The 21,724-nt window shown below is 38.0% G+C and overlaps 1 long non-coding RNA gene and 2 pseudogenes across 2 annotated transcripts; 2 read left to right on the top strand and 1 right to left on the bottom strand.

Annotated features, from left to right (window-relative positions):
* The first annotated feature begins 2,238 nt into the window (after nucleotides 1-2,238).
* On the top strand, nucleotides 2,239-7,418 carry LOC137254201 (ubiquitin carboxyl-terminal hydrolase 30 homolog; annotated as a pseudogene).
* Nucleotides 7,419-10,345: 2,927 nt separating this feature from the next.
* LOC137233524 (uncharacterized) lies at nucleotides 10,346-20,638 on the top strand. Of its 2 annotated transcripts, none has more exons than XR_010947503.1 (6): nucleotides 10,346-10,563; nucleotides 10,621-10,961; nucleotides 11,015-11,305; nucleotides 11,361-11,540; nucleotides 11,597-11,706; nucleotides 20,280-20,638. It is a non-coding gene; the product is annotated as an uncharacterized lncRNA (long non-coding RNA). The 2 variants fall into 2 exon arrangements; XR_010947502.1 differs by lacking the exon at nucleotides 20,280-20,638 and adding an exon at nucleotides 16,585-16,924.
* LOC137252760 (uncharacterized) lies at nucleotides 17,075-20,197 on the bottom strand (annotated as a pseudogene).
* Nucleotides 20,639-21,724: the final 1,086 nt, after the last annotated feature.

Raw genomic sequence — 21,724 nt, 5'->3', positions numbered from 1 at the left:
ACCACAAGCTTTCATTGTACGTTTCAAATCTTCTTCTGGTACACTAACAGCACAGAACATATCACGATCTGCAAAATACTATGTACCAACATCACCAATTGGTAGTTTAGATAACACAAGCTTGGCGCCTTACTTAGCTAGTTTATTGTACAGAATACGCCATTCAGCATCAACAATTTTCTGATACTCTTGAACATTATCAACACGTACTTCAGCATTAATTAATTTTAATTTTTTTTTTGTGACTTTGGGTCCATCAAAGGAAAGTACAGCGTCCAAAAACATTTTAGAAAATAAATATTTTTGTTGATGAATAAGTTTAGACGACATTACTGTGGCAGCGCATTTTTCCAATAAAGCACGTTGTTATTCCTTTGATTGGCGCTTCTACATGTACAGCCATGTCATATTTTGGTCATGCATAATTGTAATGCTTTACGTATAGCTATAATGATGATACGTGCATGCACGCCTTCCTCAGCATTTGGCTTAACTTGTTTTAAGATTTCACATGCTTAAAGTACTACTGAAGTGGTGCCATCGCCGACCTGATAAGAAAAACATTTTTATTCTACACATTCTAATATAACAAAAAACTTACCTCAGCATCTTGAGATTTGGCGATGTCGACTAGAGTTTTACGGCTGGATGCATAATATGCAATAGTTTCATACTGCTTGCACCATCATTTGAAATTGTGGCCTTACCACTGGAATCAACAATATGCTTGTCCATACTGCGTGGACCCAATGTAGTGGGTACAGCGTCCACAATTGATTGCGAGGCATTGATGTTGGATATGAGTTGAAGTTTACCTTGAGAGCTATCGGTGCCCACATTTTTTACACAAAAACTCATATGTACCCAATACAAGTTCAGGAAGTTCATATTTATCGACACGCCGTCCGGTGTGGGTCAAATATTGCAAATATGCAGTTGGCACTGTTGAGAAAAAATACGGATCAATGTACACAAGTAAAAGTGAAAGATTTTTTTGATCATCTGTTGTTACCTTACACATAAGACATTGGAAACGACGACCGGCATCTACAAATTGCATATGAGCCTTGCAACGATTACATCTAATTGGACCGAATTCACCAAAATTTACAATGGGTGGCTCATATTCACCCTCAACCGTTCGTGCCATTGGTTAGACGGTAAGTGTAATGGACAAAGCTGTTGTTTTTAATAAATCTGCTGTTGCAGGTATGCAATACAAAGAGGACCTGCAAAGAAGAAAGATCAATGTAATTGCCAAACAAAACATTAATTTCGAATAGCGATACCTAACGTAACGTGGCGAGGAGCTACCCTGATCTTCTACCACATATTTTGTGGTCACCAATGGTGGTAATCAACCCTGTTCATTAGTAATAAAAGCACCACCAGCGCTATTTTATTATCGGATTTGGCATCTGATCGGGATCTAAACGGCCTTGGGCTTGATCATACTGTTGCGGCTGTTGATATTTACCAGTAACAGGTGCAGGTGGTTGCTAAAGAAAATAACACAACAATAATCATCAGCAATTTTTTAAATATATTAGTTGTATTAGCATACATTATAACGAGGACGTCCGGACGTGTCCAGGTATTGGGGGTTAACCCGGCTTGGGTGGTTGACTGGGCATCGGCGCCTGTCCAGGTTGTGTTGGTGGCATCATTTGACCCATGTAACCACGTGGTGCACCTGGTTGTTGTAGAGGATAACCTGGCTGATGAGGTTTTCTATTTGTGCTCGATTTCCAGGCAACGAATCGTATTGTGTTGTTGATTCCATTTGTTGGAGACGTGCACGAAGTGCAACAATTGTTTTCTTGAAAAATATTAGAATTTGTAATATTGTACAACTACAAACATAAATACATATTAAATTCACTTTCCAAACACTTACTTCCAACATCGCTAAGTTATTTTAATTTAATGCTCCAAAATTAGCACAGGCCTGCAGCTCAATTCGCGGAAAATGGCGGACTCGCTGAATATTTTTTTCCACGCAAAAATGACATATTTCAGAATACCTATGAATATAGGAGTTGCGAGAGAGCACGATACATTGTGGCAAAGCTAAATTTGTCAACATGCTCTTTCATTTGGAGAATTTTTCATTCCAAATCGTCACTCCTGTCAAAAATTCGTGTGGCTGTGTGCGTTTTTGGTCACACGATTTTTGTAGGGTTGGCTTGGCATATTGGGATTCTGTTATTAACATTGCAACTCATCATTCATGTTGTCATGTTGCGACATTTCCCTCTGCTGTTTGTTTTTTGGGGTACGACAAACGAGGGACAAATTGCTGGATTGCACAACTTTGGGCAAACATGCTTCTTAAATACATTACTACAAAGTACTTGCTGCTTGTTCCCAATTCATTGCTTGGCTGCAGTTATATAATAATGTGTACTCCGATCGAAATAGTCTAATAATAAATACACTGGAAGTGGTAAATGGTACACGCTCTACCTTGCGTATTCCCCAGGTCCAGTTTTGCGGGCATTACATGCTTTAGAATGGGTTATACCGCAAGAGGACCACGACGCACATGAGTTATTTCATGTCACGCTATCATCGCTGGAAGAAGAAGCGCTAAGGCCTAAAAAGGTTGGTTGGTTGCCTTTCAGATGCGCTGCTAACTATAGTGGGTGGTGGTAATGGAAAGCAACAACCCGAAAGACCATCAAGGCTATGATGTCTGATTTCTTGAATGTTGATTATGATGAATCGACTAGCTTAACACGCTTGTTCGTTCGGAAGCGCATTCAGCCGATTTACCCTCGTCAATATGCGAACGCGAAATGAGTGGTGGTGCAACTGCTACATCGCCAACTGATATGATGGACTTTGATCCGTTATAATGTCTAATTTTAGGTGGAGAGCGTGCTAGTCGGCCTCGCACAGCACATGCCACGAGAAATAATTACCACGAAGGTCTAAATAAAAGGGTATCTACATCATGTCGTTCGTTGGAACGTTTAAGTCGCGGTTCGGGACGAGATACGTTTGCTATTCCAGTGTTTTGTATATTGTTAATCAAAGAAACATAGGACATTTCATATGTAAATAAAACAAGTAAGGAAGGTTAAGTTCGGGTGTAACCGAACATTACATACTCAGTTGAGAGCTATGGTGGCAACATAAGGGAAAATAACCATGTAGGAAAATGAACCGAGGGTAACCCTGGAATGTGTTTGTATGACATGTGTATCAAATGAAAGGCATTAAAGAGTATTTTATGAGGGAGTGGGCCATAGTTCTATAGGTGGACGCCATTTAGGGATATAGCCATAAAGGTGGATCAGGGTTGACTCTAGAATGCGTTTATACGTTATGGGTATCAAATGAAAGGTGTTAATGAGTATTTTAAAAGGGAGTAATCCTTAGTTCCACAGGTGGACGCCGTTTCGAGATATCGCCACAAAGGTGGATTAGGGGTGACCCTAGAATTTGTTTGTACAGTATGGGCATCAAACGAATGGTGTTAATGAGTATTTTAAAAGGGAGTGGGCCTTAGTTCTATAGGTGGATGCCGTTTCGAAATATCGCCATAAAGGTGGACCAGTGGTGACTCTAGAATGTGTTTGTACGATATGGGTATCAAATTAAAGGTATTAATGAGGGTTTTGAAAGGGAGTGGTGGTTGTTGTATAGGTGGTCGCCTTTTCGAGATATCGCCATAAAGGTGGGCCAGGGGTGACTCTAGAATGCGTTTGTACGATATGGGTATCAAATGAAAGGTGTTAATGAGTATTTTAAAAGGGAGTAATCCTTAGTTCCATAGGTGGACGCCGTTTCGAGATATCGCCATAAAGGTGGGCCAGGGGTGACCCTAGAATTTGTTTGTACAATATGGGCATCAAAGGAAAGGTGTTAATGAGAGTTTTAAAAGGGAGTGGTGGTTGTTGTATAGGTGGTCGTATTTTCGAGATATCGCCATAAAGGTGGACCAGGGGTGACCCTAGAATTTGTTTGTACAATATGGGTATCAAACGAAAGGTGTTAGTGAGTATTTTAAAAGGGAGTGGGCCTTAGTTCTATAGGTGGACGCCGTTTCGAAATATCGCCATAAAGGTGGACCAGTGGTGACTCTAGAATGTGTTTGTACGATATGGGTATCAAATTAAAGGTATTAATGAGGGTTTTGAAAGGGAGTGGTGGTTGTTGTATAGGTGGACGCCATTTCGAGATATCGCCATAAAGGTGGACCAGGGGTGACCCTAGAATTTGTTTGTACAATATGGGTATAAAAGAAAGGTGTTAATGAGTATTTTAAAAGTGAGTAATCCTTAGTTCCATAGGTGGACGTCGTTTCGAGATATCGCCATAAAGGTGGACCAGGGGAGACCCTAGAATTTGTTTGTACAATATGGGTATCAAAAGAAAGGTGTTAATGAGTATTTTAAAAGGGAGTAATCCTTAGTTCCATAGGTGGACGCCGTTTCGAGATATCGTCATAAAGGTGGAGCAGGGGTGGCCCTAGAATTTGTTTGTACAATATGAGTATCAAAATAAAGGTGTGAATGAGTATTTTAAAAGGGAGTAATCCTTAGTTCCATAAGTGGACGCCGTTTCGAGATATCGCCATAAAGGTGGGCCAGGGGTGACTCTAGAATTCGTTTGTGCAATATGGGTATCAAAAGAAAGGAGTTAATGAGTATTTTAAAAGGGAGTGGGCCTTAGTTCTATAGGTGGACGCCTTTTCGAGGTATCGCAATAAAGGTGGACCAGGGGGACTCTAGACTTTGTTTATACGATATGGGTATCAAATGAAAAGTGCTAATGAGTATTTTTAAAAGGGAGTGGGCCTTCGTTCTATAGGTGTTCGCCTTTTCGAGATATCGCCATAAAGGTGGACCAGGGTGACTTTAGAATATGTTTGTACGATATGGGTATCAAATGAAAGGTGTTAATGAGTATTTTAAAAGGGCGTGGGGCTTAGTTCTATAAGTGGACGCCTTTTCGAGATATCGCCATAAAGGTGGACCAAGGGTGACTAGAATGAGTTTGTACGATATAGGTATCAAATTAAAGGTATTAATGAGAGTTTTAAAAGGGAGTGGTGTGAAGGCGTTTTCCAGATATCGACCAAAATGTAGACCAGGGTGACCCAGAACATCATCTGTTGGATACCGCTAATTTATTTATATATGTAATACCTGCCAAGATTTTAAGGGTTTTTTATTTCGCCCTGCAGAACTTTTTCATTTTCTTCTACTTAATATGGTAGGTGTCACAACCATTTTATAAAGTTTTTTCTTAAGTTATATTTCGCGTCAATAAAACAATCCAATTACCTTACCATGTTTCATCCCTTTTTTCGTATTTGGTATAGAATTATGGCATTTTTTTCATTTTTCGTAATTTTCGATATCGAAAAAGTGGGCGTGGTCATAGTCGGATTTCGTTCATTTTTCATACCAAGATAAAGTGAGTTCAAGTAAGCACGTGAAGTAAGTTCATTAAAGATATGTCGATTTTTGCTCAAGTTATCGTGTTAACGGCCATGCGGAAGGACAGACGGACGACTGTGTATAAAAACTGGGCGTCGCATCAACCGATTTCGCCCATTTTCACAGAAAACAGCGTCATAAAATCTATGCCCCTACCAAATTTCAAAAGGATTGGTTAATTTTTGTTCGACTTATGGCGTTAAAAGTATCCTAGACAAATTAAATGAAAAAGGGCGGAGCCACGCCCATTTTGAAATTTTATTTTATTTTTGTATTTTGTTGCACCATATCATTACTGTAGTTGAATGTTGACATAATTTACTTATATACTGTAAAGATATTAAATTTTTTGTAAAAATTTTACTTTAAAAAAATTTTTTTTTTTAAGTGGGCGTGATCCTTCTCCGATTTTGCTAATTTTTATTAAGCGTACATATAGTAATAGGAGTAACGTTCCTGCCAAATTTCATCATGATATCTTCAACGACTGCCAAATTACAGCTTGCAAAACTTTTAAATTACCTTCTTTTAAAAGTGGGCGGTGCCACGCCCATTGTCCAAAATTTTACTAATTTTCTGTTCTGCGTCATAAGTTCAACTCATCTACCAAGTTTCGTCGCTTTAGCTGTCTTTTGTAATGAATTATCGCACTTTTTCGGTTTTTCGAATTTTTCGATATCGAAAAAGTGGGCGTGGTTATAGTCCGATATCGTTCATTTTAAATAGCGATCTGAGATGAGTGCTCAGGAACCTACATACCAAATTTCATGAAGATTTACTCAAGTTATCGTGTTAACGGACGGACGGACGGACGGACATGGCTCAATCAAATTTTTTTTCGGTCCTGATTATTTTGATATATGGAAGTCTATATCTATCTCGATTCCTTTATATATGTACAACCAACCGTTATCCAATCAAACTTAATATACTCTGTGAGCTCTGCTCAACTGAGTATAAAAATTTCATTTCAGATTTGGTCAGATCAAATGCCTGCTCAAGTAGCAATACCTTTTCAAGGTGCTATGGGCACACAAATTGTTTGTAACGCTTGCGGGTTCAAGGTACTTATTGAAATAGCTAGAATATTTGTAGGCAAAATTTACATTTTTTCTAGTCCACAGTACGTTATGATAAATTTGACAGCATAACGCTAAATTTGCCATCACAACGTCGGTCCGGTCTTAGCTTAGGTTTATTAAGTGAATATATAACATCTGAAGAGCTTAGTGACGTAAAATGTGAATCCTGCAACGAAGCAACCAATCATATAAAATCGCTAATATTTGCTAAACTGCTAAGCTTGGCCAGATTTGCAAACGGCAAGATTATGTACATTTTCCAGATAGTTTATCAATGGCACCATACAGTTTTGTACAACCACATTTGAATAGTCAAGCTATTTCATATAACTTTTGAAAAATCTGTACGTTATTTGTTTGCATATACTTATTTCTAATTTATTGCATTTTCCAAGGTAGGCCAATGTCACTATTTTCATCTAGTCTACCTATGAATAGTTTGGGCGGAAGTGTTAATGATTCGTATATGAGGGCATTTGGTACAACGTTTCCAAAGAATCTTTACCGGTTCTTAGCTGTCGTAGTGCATTCGGGCGAGGCAAGCAGTGGTCATTTTGTAACCTATAGACGTGGAGCTTTGAGGATTGCTCATCGGTATAGTATATCAAATAAATTTAGCAAAACTGCACACATAATACTTATAAACTTTTTATTTCCTAGCTGGTTTACAGTTGTGCGTGAAGTTTCAATAGAAGAAGTGCTTAGTGTTCCATCTTTGCTATTCTATGATCGTGGACCCCAACGACGTTAAACACATTTCGGCTAAGTTGGCCTAGGGTTTATTTATTTAAATAACATTCGTAATGCGAACCATACATAATTTAAGATTATTATATATACAAACTTAATAGTGTAACTGCTGTAGAACTGAATAAAAGCATTTTTTGTTTTTTTTGCCATTTATGAATTTCTTTGCTATTTATGAATTTGCACCCAAATTAATAAAAGCTAAAAATAAGTTTTTATAGCTTCTACAACTGGAATTTTTTATTAAAATTTAAGTTATTAAAGCTTTTATACCTCAACATAATAATACTCGCTTCGACAAAAATAACAATACTTTGACAAAACTTAAATAATGAAAATACATTCAAGCATACTTGCCTGTTTATCATGGTATAAATTATACCAGGTAAAACCATTTACTCTTCTTGGCGGCCATAATGGTTTTTTGATTTAAAAAAAAATTTAAAATCACTCTCTTAAACTTTGTGAAAATGCCAAACCAAAGTAAACGAAGAAAGTTGTTGGTTTGACTTTTTCATTTTTTTTAACGCCAAAAAAATAAAATGCTTATGAAATAAGTGAAAAAATATTTCGAAAAGTTTTGAAATCGGTTTTTATGTATATGGCAAAAAAAAAATTTACAAAAATAATGGATGCCTCAAGTCGTGCTATTTTTGGAAAGGGAGAAAATAAAAACCCTTACCTCTTAACCTCTTCTAATTAAGAAGCGAATGTTGGAGACCACCCCTACCAATTTTACATTCATCCTTCCTCACTTGGTTGATACGTCTTTAACCCTTAAATATGCTGAAACTTTACTTTATAAGAGATCACCAGCCTCGCTACTGCGGAAAAAATGATCTTGAAGATATTCTTTGGTTTGTTTTGGTCTTTTCCTCGCGGTTGGGAGATACATTTTTTAATTGGCGCTTAACCGTTTGGGAGATGCTGGTCGATGCGTAACAAGTCACTCCAGCTAACCCTGCTTCGCGATGACTGACGCTAACAGGGGGCACGAAGAGAGATCAAAGTCTTCCCCACCTGCTTCTCCGAACCCAGTGGGGATCTTCCCATAACTTGCCCACGCCAGCAAAACCGTTGTAGCTTTTCGCAGCTTAGCTAAACATCATCGTCCAGTTGGAGTATTATAGTTCGTGGAGGCTGAATTTACCGGCTGAACGGTCAAAGTCTGCCGCCGTGGTGTAGAGCTAGTGTTTTGACCTATCCATCAAAAATATTTAAGAAGATTTGTATAAATGGTATTGATTGTCCATCGGCATTACCCTGGCACCAAAAATTCGTCCGAATTAGCAGATAAATTTTTGGGTCGGCACAAAACATGTATTTAGGTGAGCCAGTTCGTAGAAAAACGAATACACGATAAGTAGCCTTCGAACTAGGTGGAAAGTTATACCTTAATCTCCTCAGCTATATATCACACCAAATTGTTATTAGCCGTGTTTTTTAACACGCGTATATCCGTTTACGCTTAAACTTTATATTGACTGCTAAGAGACAAACTATAAATACACCTCTGAAATTGCTGCGCATAAATTTTGTCCTACTAAATTTCAATACGCATTATACTCAGATGTAACTGAAATATGTGTCTTTGTTTCACCCTGTACACTAATTCTATGTATTATATGTGTGTCCACAATTCATCGCAACTGATTCAGCTATATGTTATACCCTATGGCCATCAGAGCGTTGCGTCTCCGCTTTTCGGTACACCCTGTTGCTGTAGCTAGTTGTTTTACCACAGCCGCTAGATGGGTCTCCTAAGCATTATCTAAGCGAAGATAGGCGTTTTTTAACACGCGCAAACGAAACGTATACGCGCGTGTTAAAAAACACGGCTATTATTAGTAGAAATGTATCTCTTCCGTAAACCTTGGCGGTAAGTCGGGTTTTTCTTCTCGTCGCGCAGACGCTGATACATTTCTAAACAATTTGTTGAAGAAAATTCCTCAGAAGAGGATCGTGGCCTGGTGCTTTCTTTTGCGGCAAATCACAATACAATTCTTGAATTGAAAATTCTGAAATGCTGTTGACCGTTCAGATTTCTTATTTTCTGGTTATTTCCACCAATAAAAAATTCGGTTTGGATAAAATATCATAATTTTTAAATGTTTTAGAAGTCCTTTTAACCGAACCAATTAAGTGAATAAATAAGATAAACGCACAAAAGACAACACGTTTAATTAACAGTTGAGCAATTCGCTTTTATGGAAAGAAAATTTTGTTGAAGTGCTTCTTCTATAAACGTCACATTTCAACTGTAGTTACCCTGCAAGAATCGTGTGACCAAAAACGCACACAGCCACACGAATTTTTGACAGGGGTGACAATTTGGAATGAAAAATTCTCCAAATAAAATAGCATGTTGACAAATTTAGCTTTGCCACAATGTATCGTGTTCTCTCGCACCTACTATATTCATAGGTATTGTGAAATATGTCATTTTTGTGTGGAAAAAAAATGTTCAGCGAGTCCGCCATTTTCCGCGAATTGAGCTGCAGGCCTGTGCTAATTTTGGAGCATTAAATTAAATTAAAACAACAAGCAACAACAACAACCGAACAATAACTTTATAGCTGGTCAATATGGTGAAACAGCTAAGCCGCCGCCTCAAGCCAATGAGCTAACTTCCATGGATTCGCCATCGCCTCCAGCAACGACACCGCCAGGGAAAGCTGTACCTGGTGGCCCCAATCAGATGACTATAAATGGGGCAAATATATTTGCTGATTATTATTTTTGTGTTATTTTCTTTAGCAACCACCTGCACCTGTTACTGGTAAATATCAACAGCCGCAACAGTATGATCAAGCCCAACGCCGTTTAGATCCCGATCAGATGCCAAATCCGATAAGCGTTATCATTGAAAATCAAAATAGCGCTGGTGGTGCTTTTATTACTAATGAACAGTGTTTATTACCACCATTGGTGGCCACAAAATATGTGGTAGAAGATCAGGGTAACTGCTCGCCACGTTACGTTAGGTATCGATAATCGAAATTAATGTTTTGTTTGGCAATTACATTGATCTTACATTGATTTTTCTTCTTTGCAGGTCGTCTTTGTATTGCATACCTGCAACAGCTGATTTATTAAAAAAAAATCTTTGTCCATTACACTTACCGTCTCACCAATGGCACGCACAGTTGAGGGTGAATATGAGCAACCCATTGTAAATTTTGGTGAATTGGGTGCAATTAGATGTAATCGTTGCAAGGCTCATACTCAACTTGTAGATGCTGGTCGTCGTTTCCAATGTCTAATGTGTAAAGTAACAAGAGATGGTAAAAAAAATCTTTCACTTTTACTTGTGTTTATTGATCCATATTTTTTCTCAACAGTGCCAACTGTATATTTCAAACATTTGGGCCACACCGGACAGCGTGTCGATAAATATTAACGTCCTGAACTTGTATTGGGTACAAGAGTATTTGTGCAAAAAATGTTTGTGTACCGATAGCTCTCAAGGTAAACCTCAATTCATATCCAACATCAATGCCTCGCATTCAATTGTGGACGCTGTACGCACTACATTGGGTTCACGTAGTATGGACAAACATATTGTTGATTCCAGTGGTAAGGCCACAATTTCAAATGATGGGGCAACCATTATAAAACTATTGGATATTGTGAATCCAGCCGTAAAACTCTAGTAGACATCGCCAAATCTCACAATTCTGAGGTAAGTTTTTTGTTATATTAGAATGTGTAGAATAAAAATGTTTCTCTTATCAGGTCGGCGATGGCACCACTTCAGTAGTATTTTAAGCATGTGAAATCTTAAAACAAGTTAAGCCATATGTTGAGGAAGGCGTGCATGCACGTATCATCATTAAAGCTATACGTAAAGCATTACAATTATGCATGATAAAATATGACATGGCTGTACATGTCGAAGCGCCAATCAAAGGAACAACAAAGTGCTTTATTGGAAAAATGCTCTTCCACAGCAATGTCCTCAAATGTCCAAGAGTATCAGAAAATTGTTGATGCTGAATAGCGTCTCCTGTACAATAAACTAGCTAAGTAAGGCGCCAATGTTGTGTTTTCTAAACTACCAATTGGTGATGTTGCTATACAGTATTTTGCAGATCGTGATATGTTCTGTGCTGTTCATGTACCAGAAGAAGATTGGAAACGTAGAATGAAAGCTTGTGGTGGTGCTGTTATGGTGCTGCTGATGATATTAATTCAAGTGTTTTGGGTCAATGTGATCACTTTGAAGAACGTCAGGTTGATGGTGATTTCAACATTTTCCAAGGTTTGATAGTGGGTTTGACATTAATTTCATTTTTATAGTTTATAATTATTTAAAAGTTGCGTTAATTACGTGGCGGTGCCGAACAATTTTTGGAAGAAACTGAGCTTCGTTACATGTGCTATAATGATTGTGCGGCGTACAATTAAACGTGATTCTGTTGTTGCTGGTAAGTCAAAATACAAATTGAAAAAAATGTCTAATTTTAGGGCCTCATTCTCTATTACGAAGCGAACTTTCTTTGCGGATCAGAGACCAATCGCTAGTGTATTTGCACTATGTTAAACGATGGCAACTTATCACTTGGCAATTACTTTTGCCTTCCTGTTAGTTGAAACTTAAAGACCGAACGAAAATGATAGAGAATACCATTGCTAGACGAAATCGTTTGGAGGCGAATCGTTCGCAATACAGAATGAAGCCTTTAAATTGTTAAGTAATATAATGAAAAGATTGTGTCCAACTCCCGAAGAAAAACCTATAAAATTTGTGTCAGCGAAATGATAATTATTGCTTTTGGTTGTTAGTTTTGAGGCATCGTTTTGGGGTGCCTTCTGATTGTATATGCCGGTTCTTTTGCATTCTTTTACATGCATAAAGTGCCGTTGAAGCCTTCCTCATCCTCTCCTCCACGTTGAGCTTCCATGAAAGCTTACTGTCTAGGATGATTCCTAGATATTTTGTGCACGGTTTCTCCCGTAGGGTCGCCCTCCTAACTTAGGGACTTTGTACCTCTTTGTAAACAAGACCATATGCAACGTCATCTGCGTAAACCGTAAGTTTTGCTGGTCCCTCGTAGAATCCCCTGAGCAGTTGGTTAATGACCAGCGTCCACAGCAGAAGTGATAGCACCCCTCCCTCCGGAGTGCCCCTGTCCTCTAATTTCGTGGCCGCGTACAATGCCCATCGCGATGTAATCTTATTGCAGTTTAACATGCAGTCGATCCATCTGGGTAAGGCTGGATGTACTTTAGCGCAATTAAGATCATCCATAATCGCCCATTTAGAAACACTGTTGAAAGCCCCGGCAATGTTTAAGAAGACTTCTAGAGCATATTCCTTATATTCCAGGGCTTTTTCTATGCTTATTACCACCCTATGCAATGCGGTGTTTACTGAATTGCTTTTGGTGTACGCCTGTTGTGTTGTGGAGAGCAGCTTTTAATCCACGTTGGATTTTATGTACACATCTATCAGCCTCTCAAAGGTTTTGAGCAGAAATGATGTTAAGCTATTGGGTCTATAATCTTTGGGATACATGTGACCGATCTTCCCCGCCTTTGGTAGGAAAGCTACACGAGCAGTTCTCCAAGAGTGCGGTACATGATTCAGTCTTATGCACCCATCGAATCATTCATCTTCTCGGGAAAAGCCGGCGTCTTAGTGTTAATTCCCTTTGGCACCTCCGAGAAAGCCGGAGTCTTAGCTTTAACTCCCTTTAGCACCTCCGAGAAAGTCGGAGTCTTAGCGCTATCTCCCTTTGGCTTATCTCCTACTTTCGTAGTTGGAACTTCCCTCTGGCTCGCAGCCTTCGAGGTAGTTGGTCCCTCGCTATTGGGGCCCATCTGTCTTACAGCTTTGGGCCTACTTGTTTTGTCTATGCGACTGCCCTGCCTCGCGGCTTTGGGCCTGGGTCCTTTCTGCCTCTTGAAAGCAGGCTTGTCGCCTTCCGTCGAACGTTGCCTCTTCATTCTACGATTCGACGCTTCTTCCTCGTACCGGTTGTAGAACCGAGGGTTTCTAGCAGCAAACCTTTTGAACTGCCTTCGACCTACTTCTACCGCCGTATGGGCCCATTCCAAGCGCTCGCTCTCCACTTCTGTTGGGTCGACCACTGCTCCCAGGCGTTGGACAATTCTTAGTGATGCACGGTACTGCGAGAGAGCTCTTTTACTTCCCTGCTCCGTATCCTTCTCCACTCTTCTACTCATTTGTGTGCTTTTCCAACACGGAGTTCATGAATCAGCACTACTCTCGCTCGCCGAGTCCGACGCATCGCTTAATGCGTATTCGTCGTCCTTGGCTTGCGACTCAGTCCTCTTATTATCCTCCTTATTACAATTTGGTAATGAGTCGTTCATATTGGTCGTACGACCACCAGCCCGACAAGGCGGGCTCAGCGGTCCAGTATTATATACGGGGAAAGAACCGTGAGCTGTGGTAAGGCCATCAATACTTCCCGAGGTGGTCCGGTGTCGGAAGGCTCTGTTCGAATACAGCCAAATTTATCCCCTGGCTGCAAATCGTCCAATAGGCACGGTCCGCATAACACCCTGGATTAGGGGGTTGGCGGTTCTTGGTCACCGACATCCCGCCGCCCTACTATGAGGCGAAACGGCGTAGATGCCAGTCCTAAACAGCTCCGCCTCATAGTCGGGCGCTATGGAGATCGGCTAAGCCCTCACACCAACGACGAGGTGCCTACCCTAGTGAGGGAGATATTGGGGAGATAGCTGTATATTTTATTACAAAGCTCATCGATGTAAGAAACAACAGCATAGGTGTAGAAGCAATAGTGACTCCTTCTTGTGGTAAAGGTAGCTATTGATATGTAGAAGTTAAACAGAAATTTGATGAATATGATCTTTTTTTAAGTTATTGCAAAAAAAGCGTTAAAGATTTTTAATATCTTACGAGGTACCTTTGTACATGTTTCTAAGAATGAAGAATGAGACCTATTCAAACTTCGCTATACTTTAACATACAATACTTTACCCCATTTTAACAGAACTAGTGTTGGTGCCAACATTTGACCCATGTAATCACGTGGTGCACCTGGTTGTTCTAGAGGATAACCTGGCTGTTGAGGTTGTGCAGGATAACCAGGTTGTGGTGGATAGCCCGGATGTTGTGGCATTGGCAGATAGTCAGGCTGGGGAGGTTATTGCTGCTGCTGTCGTGGCCTTGCATAACCCGGTTGCTGTTGTGGTATATACCTTGGTATAACTGGATGTGATGTCATTGCCACACCTGGTTCAGTAGATGCGGGCGGCATACCTGGAGGACCATGTTGCTCATGGCCATCAAATGGCTGGTGCATAGGGTGTTGAGGTGGCATTTGACCGGATTGTGACTGCATTAGACTAGACTGTCGTGGCATTGGACCCGATTGCATTGGCATTTGATATTCACCTGTTTGCTCGTATGGAGCTGTAACACTGCCTGTAATTCATGTTGGTGGTGTAGCTGAAACTGGTGGTTGACCAGTCTAGAAAAATAACAAAATTTATTAAACACAAAATATGAAGCAAGCCAGGTATATTTGCCCTATTTATAGTCATCTGGTTGGGACCACCAGGTACAGCTTTCCCTGGCGGTGTCGTTGCTGGAGGCGATGACGAATCCATGGAATTTGGCGCATTGGCTTGAGGCGGACCGCTTAGCTGTTTCACCATATTGACCAGCTATAAAGTTATTGTTCGGTTGTTGTTGTTGCTTGTTGCGCTTGCATGCCAGTTCATGGTCTATTGGATAATCGTAGAGCATTTTGCTGAGTAGCATTATATGGAGGAGCACCTGGTTGGTTAGCTTTTGTATACGATGTATTGGGTTGCGGAGCAGTCGGAGCCGGTTGCTTCAATGGATTCATGGATAAGCCGCTCCTAGAATTTGTTAACTGTTGCATGAAGAAAAGAGGATGACTAAATATATGATTAACATCGTTTTATTTATTGGGCTAACTTAAGTACATTATTGAATTACTTTAAAGTTCGGCCGCGCAAGTTAGAGCAGATTCATTTAAAAGACTTGCCGAAAGGATGTTAACTATTATTTTATCCAAACATACAAAAATTGTCCACCGCTGTTTTCAAACAAATTTGATTCGTTAAACAAACAAATTTGATTATTCTTTTTGTTCCATTTTATGAAAACTTAAAATTTAATCAGCAAAGTTATTCTAAAAAGTGATGATAAAGAGTGATTTTCAGGGTTTGATGATCGATCCAGGAAAGGGTAGAAATAAATAGCATATATTCTATAATGTATTAGGACAGCTCCTTCTACACCTCCATAATTCGCTTTCTCAAAAGCTAAAGGCCGTTTCGGTAATTCTATACGACAGCATGACACACTTAATTCACATCCAAAAATATCGGGAGGGGTGTCAAAAGTCGCGCTTTGAAATCAAAACGACGAATCCGAAAACGGAAATAAAAAATTTTACGTATCTGGAGAGATATTTACAAAAGAAAGTGCAACTATTCAGGTGGTTGTAATGGTTTGTACAGAGGAAAAAAATTTGTGTTCAAAGGGATTTTGGTGGATCGGCCAGGGTAATTTTTTATAAGCGCGACCGAAGGCCGTCAACGCAAAACATTGTTCTGCGCAAAAATACCATGGATCGCACCCCCGGTTTCGGAGGAATTTTTTTTTTTTTTGATTGATTCATTTATTGATGAAAACGCGTCTTTTGACACTCCTCTCGATAGTTTTGGAGGTGTATTAAGAGTGTCATGTAGTCGTATAGAATTACCGACGTTTCGAAGCAATGAAGAGATTCTTAAATTTTTACAATATCCTGTAAAAAATAATTTTGTATTAATACAAATAACGTGTTTTTGGTGATACGCTTTACTGATCATAAAGTAAGGAGCATTTCAAAGCATACGTTCTTGAGCCGCTGCAGTAATTCTTTTTTGCTATTTCTTGTCGGTGAGCTTTACGTTGTTCTTTACGCTGTAAGATTTCGTTAACCACTTTTCTACAGGCATTCCGTTGGTGGTTTCTTAGAGTTGATTACTTTTTTCCAATTGTGCTCGATTTCCAGGCAACGAAGCGTATTGTGTTGTTGTTTCCATTTGTTGGAGACGTGCACGAAGTGCAATAATTGTTTTATGGAAAAATATTACAATTTGTAATATTGTACAACTACAAACATAAATACATATTAAATTCACTTTCCAAACACTTACATCCAACATCGCTAAGTTATTTTGTAGTTCAGATTCAAATTCTTCAATCTCCCCATATTGTTGTTGTTCGTAAAGTTCTATAACGCTAGATATAAATCGTAATTGATTTTCCAATTATAATTGCTTATTTCTAGCACGTCGGACATTTATTTGGAGAAGACGCCAAGTCCAAGTTCTGTGTTGTATTTTGATTGTTGGGTATTACGAATGCAAGTTGAATTTTTTTCATATTTTCTGAATAATAATCTATATCAGACCAACGCCTCAGGCCCTCCAAATAAACTCTTATTTACATAATTTATTTGGCAAACTTGAAATTTTCACCGCCGACACCGATGCTAATTAGAAATGGCGGACTAGCAGAACATTTTTTTGCAAGCAACAATGACGTGATTCACCATCCGTATGAATATAACAGGTGCGAGAGAGCACGATACATAGTGGGAAAGCTAAAGTTGTCAACATGCTATTTCATTTGGAGAATTTTTCATTCCAAATCGTCACCCCTGTCAAAAATTCGCGTGGGTGTGTGTGTTTTTGGTCACACGATTTTTGCAGGGTATATAAATAAAACATTTCTTTAATACAAATCCATTAACATTATTATTCAACATTTTTATAATATATTAGATTATTTATAATAGTTGTAAATTATTAACTATGTCTTAAGGAAGGAATAGTCTTTCAGTCTTGTTGGTGAGCCATAAATACAAATTTTATTGTATGCGATTGTATGCATACAAAGTTAAGGGAAACTTAAATAAATTAATGAATGATATAGAAAACAAAAGAGAGGAACTAACAGAACTATTGGTTGCAGTAAACCATTAAATCGCGGGTAGACAATTCACAATTTGAGTAAGTTGACTTGTAATTCGCCAATTTTAATGCTATACCTTTTTTATTTTAGTTCAGAAAGCTGCAATTGAGGTTCGAAAGTTACAATTGAAGTTCAAAAATTTCAATTCAAGTTCAAAAAATTTAAATTCAAGCTCAGAATTTCTATTTGTAGTTCAGAAAATTAAAATTGAAGTTTAGAATTTCTGTTTGTAGTTCAGAAAATTATAATTGAACTTCAATTGTAATTTTCTGTACTTCAGTTGTAATTTGCTGAACTGCAATTGAAATTCCTGACCTTCAATTATAATTTACTGAACTTCTTTTGAAAATTGTGAACTCCAATTGTAATTTTTTGAACTTCAATTGAAATTCCCGAGCTTTCAGAACTTCAATTGCAACTTTCAAAATATTTTTACATAAAATGAACAATTTAATATTTTTTCTGACAGTTAAAGTGGTGAATTGCCTGCCAGAGGTTTGAAACCACTTGCATTCGTGTTGGCGCTTCTCTATATCATTAATATAACAATATCTTTTTAATAATTTCATTAATAGACAAATATAAATTTTTTTCCTTTACATTTTAGAACTGTGTACAAAAATATGTAATTTTACATATCGCAACCTAAACCAAAAAGTATTGCAACTAATAATCAGAGAAGCTTTGTGTTGAATGTTGATTTATACCACCAAATAACAAAATTCTTAACAAAACCAGGCTAAACGATAACGTTAACTACCCAAAAAACATAAGTTATTTTACGATACCTTTATTGATCGATTTACACTTAAATACCGATTTAATTTTTTTTAAGTTTTCACATTTTTTAGTTTAAAATGCGATATATACATTCAGTGGAATAATTTTACATTGAGGGTACTTCATGCAATTTTCTTTCTTCGAGATTTTGCAATAATAAACGTAGGTACTCATAGTAATTTTTGTTTTGAATTATGTGATTACAATATTTATAAGGACCATTTAGTTGACGGTATTGGTACTGTAAGTTAAATTCATCAGCAATTATTTATATTCAAAATATTTTCTTGTTATACATCTAATTTATAAACTTTGGTTAAAAATTATTGACAAATTCGTTGCAATTAAATTGCTTTAAAAATTGTTGCAAACTTTACGCCATTGTTAAATATTTTTTTAATAAAGAGAATAAAAAGCTTAGAGTAATTAATTAGAAAAAATGTTTAATTCCACCTTTTATGTTCGGCTCAGTGGCTTCGGTTGCATCCGTCTCTGCGTCGTTTTCATCATTGCCGTCGTTGCCCTCATGTTAGTTTTCTTCATCAGATTTTTCTTCATTGTCTTGCATTTCATCTGTGTCATCAACTTCCATGTCCTCCTGTAAAAAGGTCGTTTTTTCTTAAATTAGATCAAACTATTAATACGTAAAAATATCTCATTTTACCTCTTCTTGGTCTTCGTCTTCATTTTCTTCCACCCCATCTTCATCGGACTGTTTGTCATCATTCTCATGTTGTGTGCTATTATCATCGCCAAGTCGCCCGCTCCTTTTTAGGCGCTGTTGTATTTCAAGTATAGCGTATGTTGGAACCACTGGTTGTTGAACTTCACTCAGTTCCTCTTCATGGTCAAATTCTTTTTCTGCACGTTCGCGTGCAATTTGGTCAGGATCCTGCGACAAACTTCAGCCTATGAAAACTTTTTCTTCTTCATACATTTTTTGTCAGATTTGGATCTTAGGTCTTTAGGCGACACCCGATTGGAGATTGCGCTCATGGAATGGCGTGTCCACTGACGTATTCTTCATATTACTCCATGCTGCATTGCCGTTATGTCTATTCATAAATGAAACTGCCTTTGAATCACCTGTGTCTTCCTTAACTGAAATACCATCCTCATTGAAGAACTCTGAATAACTAATACGTTTTGCTGGACGTAAATAATGTGACTTCATAGATCGAATTTCTCTTTTGGCGTCGGCATGAGCGTACCTGCAATACATTTTAAATTGTATTAATATAAAAATAGCAAATATTTTGTTTTATTTATATACCGGATTTGATCCACTATATTCCACGCTGTTGCGTGGGCGACGCTTCCGGTTACGATTTACTGGTGTTTCGTAAATGTCAACACTGTTGCTATTGTTGCTATTTGTTGTTGCTCCATCATCGAAGTCCTCATCTTCGTCGTCATCGTCGTCCCCATACGTATTACGTTTAACAACAAAATCAGAATCATCATCGTCATCATTGGCCTCCTGCTTTGAACTGTTGCCGCTATCTGTAGGCTCTTGTTTTTCTACATAGTGCTCATCGTATTTTGAGGACTTTATATTAGCCGAACGCGAAGATTTCGTATTGCCCGTGGTAACAGGAGCAGTAGCAGTTTGTTTTTTATAATACTTGCATTTGGAAATCATAAGATTTTGCGCTTTCACATCATTGTGTAGCCTTTATCGTGTAATTTTTCCAAAACGTTAACAATGTGTATGCCTAGTGTTAACACATACTTTTGATGGACACGACAATTTTTAATTAAAGAATGTAGATCGCGATCAAAACGCTGCAACACAAGAAAACGGTAACGTGCATCACCAAAATAATGAGAACCTGATGCGATGTAGCTGGGTATACCCGTAGGTGGAATTTGGGTTAGTGATGCTGCAACATTTGGTTGTTTACCCAAGTTAAAACCTTCCACTTTTAAATGGTTTCCCAAATAAAACAAGAGTTCTTAGGTAATAGTCTAGTTGAGGGGTCGACTGCTAATACGCGACGTAAAAATTCGAGAGTGGTACCCAGAGACGCGTTTCGGCCCCAGGATCTCGAATCCGGTAGCGGAAAACCTCTATCTCTGATACTTCTCGAGATATTTGCGAAAACCCCTGCTGCGCACTGATCACTCACTTCACCACTTTTAATCATTTTATTAACATGTTTTCTCTTTTTTTTTATCAAAAAATTCAACCAAAATAGTTTTATTTTTATTATTTTCTTTCTTTTATAGCACAATAAACTTATGTTCCACCAAAATATTTGCGATGAAAAACTGCCAACTTTGCCACTGGATTCTACTTTTAGTTCCATTTATTACACCCCGCTTACACTATGCGCTTTAAAAACAAGTTCCACAAATATACCACGGAATTTTACCTCATGTCTACACTCGCCATCGTCATTCCGGTTTTTGTTATTTTACGTGTAAAACTACTAAAGGATCACGAAAAATATTGAAAAGGCAACGCAAGATCGAAAAGTAATGCTGAAAACATCTATTTTTAACATTCTCAAGAAAAAAATTCAATTTCAATAAATTATTGTCAACCACTATAAAACCACGTTAAATTATATAAGTTACATAAATTACACGTTTGTTTTATTTATTCTGAAAAATGGGTTTTATACCTATGATGGTATTTCATCATTACCTAGAGCTCAGCGCCTCTTACTCAACTGTCACATAAGGATAGAAATACTTCACTTGGTATTTTATTACCAAATATATATGGGTACTCGTAGCATACTTGGCAGACTTAGTTGATTTGAGAACTGTCATGCTTGGCATTGTGGATAAAACAAGTATGATATCCTATCCGTAAACTCCCTGACAGGGTGATCAAGATGGCTACCTTTTAGTGATTTTAACAGCAAGTTCAATATGGCGGCGCATATCTTCAGCGGGTGATAGAAAGAGATGCAGAATGAGACCATGATAGTAAATTAAAAATCAGTTGATCGGTTCTATTTGTAATTTTGACGTCTATGCAGAAGTTATCACACTTGTCTAATCTACAATGATGCTTGGCAGGCTTAAGTTGATTTGACAACTGTCAGATAAGTTCCGTTTAATGATTTTTGAATGTGATTGATAACTCAAGTCATTTTGCTTTTCAAAAATAAAAGTTTCTTTTGGAAAAATAAACATTAATTTTTTTATTTATTTACTGGACTTTGGAACTATTGCCATAAAAGGTAGGGCTTCCTAAAGTAATCATCGCGTTCTAATGAACAGTGATACAGATCCCGATAGAAATTTAACATACAAATGCAACAACAATGTGATTATAATTGCATTTGCATATTAAATTTTTATCGAGATACTCTTCATTGGAATGCAGGGAATATATTTAAGTACGTGAATACTTATTAATCTTTAATTAACAGATTAGAAAATGGAAACGGAAACAAGGAGAAACGAAGAGGACGAGGCACTTATTGATTTTGTGCGAAAGCATGAGTGGCTCTACAATGTCAAATCAGCTATGTATAGGAATACCCAATCCAAGAATAGACTGTGCAAATAAATTGATTATTTCGTATAGGTCGGCCTCTAGTTGATTCTGGGATTGAGATACAAATTATAGAGTAGCCTATTTTGGACCAAGTAAAACGGACTTGACCAGATTTCATAAAAATTCTTGAAGTGGTTTCCGCGATCACCGGCGCGAGTTT

The sequence above is a fragment of the Eurosta solidaginis genome, chromosome 5 (assembly GCF_040869045.1).
Source record: "Eurosta solidaginis isolate ZX-2024a chromosome 5, ASM4086904v1, whole genome shotgun sequence".
Taxonomy (NCBI): Eukaryota; Metazoa; Arthropoda; class Insecta; order Diptera; family Tephritidae; genus Eurosta; species Eurosta solidaginis.
Note: the sequence above shows the minus strand (reverse complement) of the source record. Positions and strands in the feature narration are given on the sequence as shown.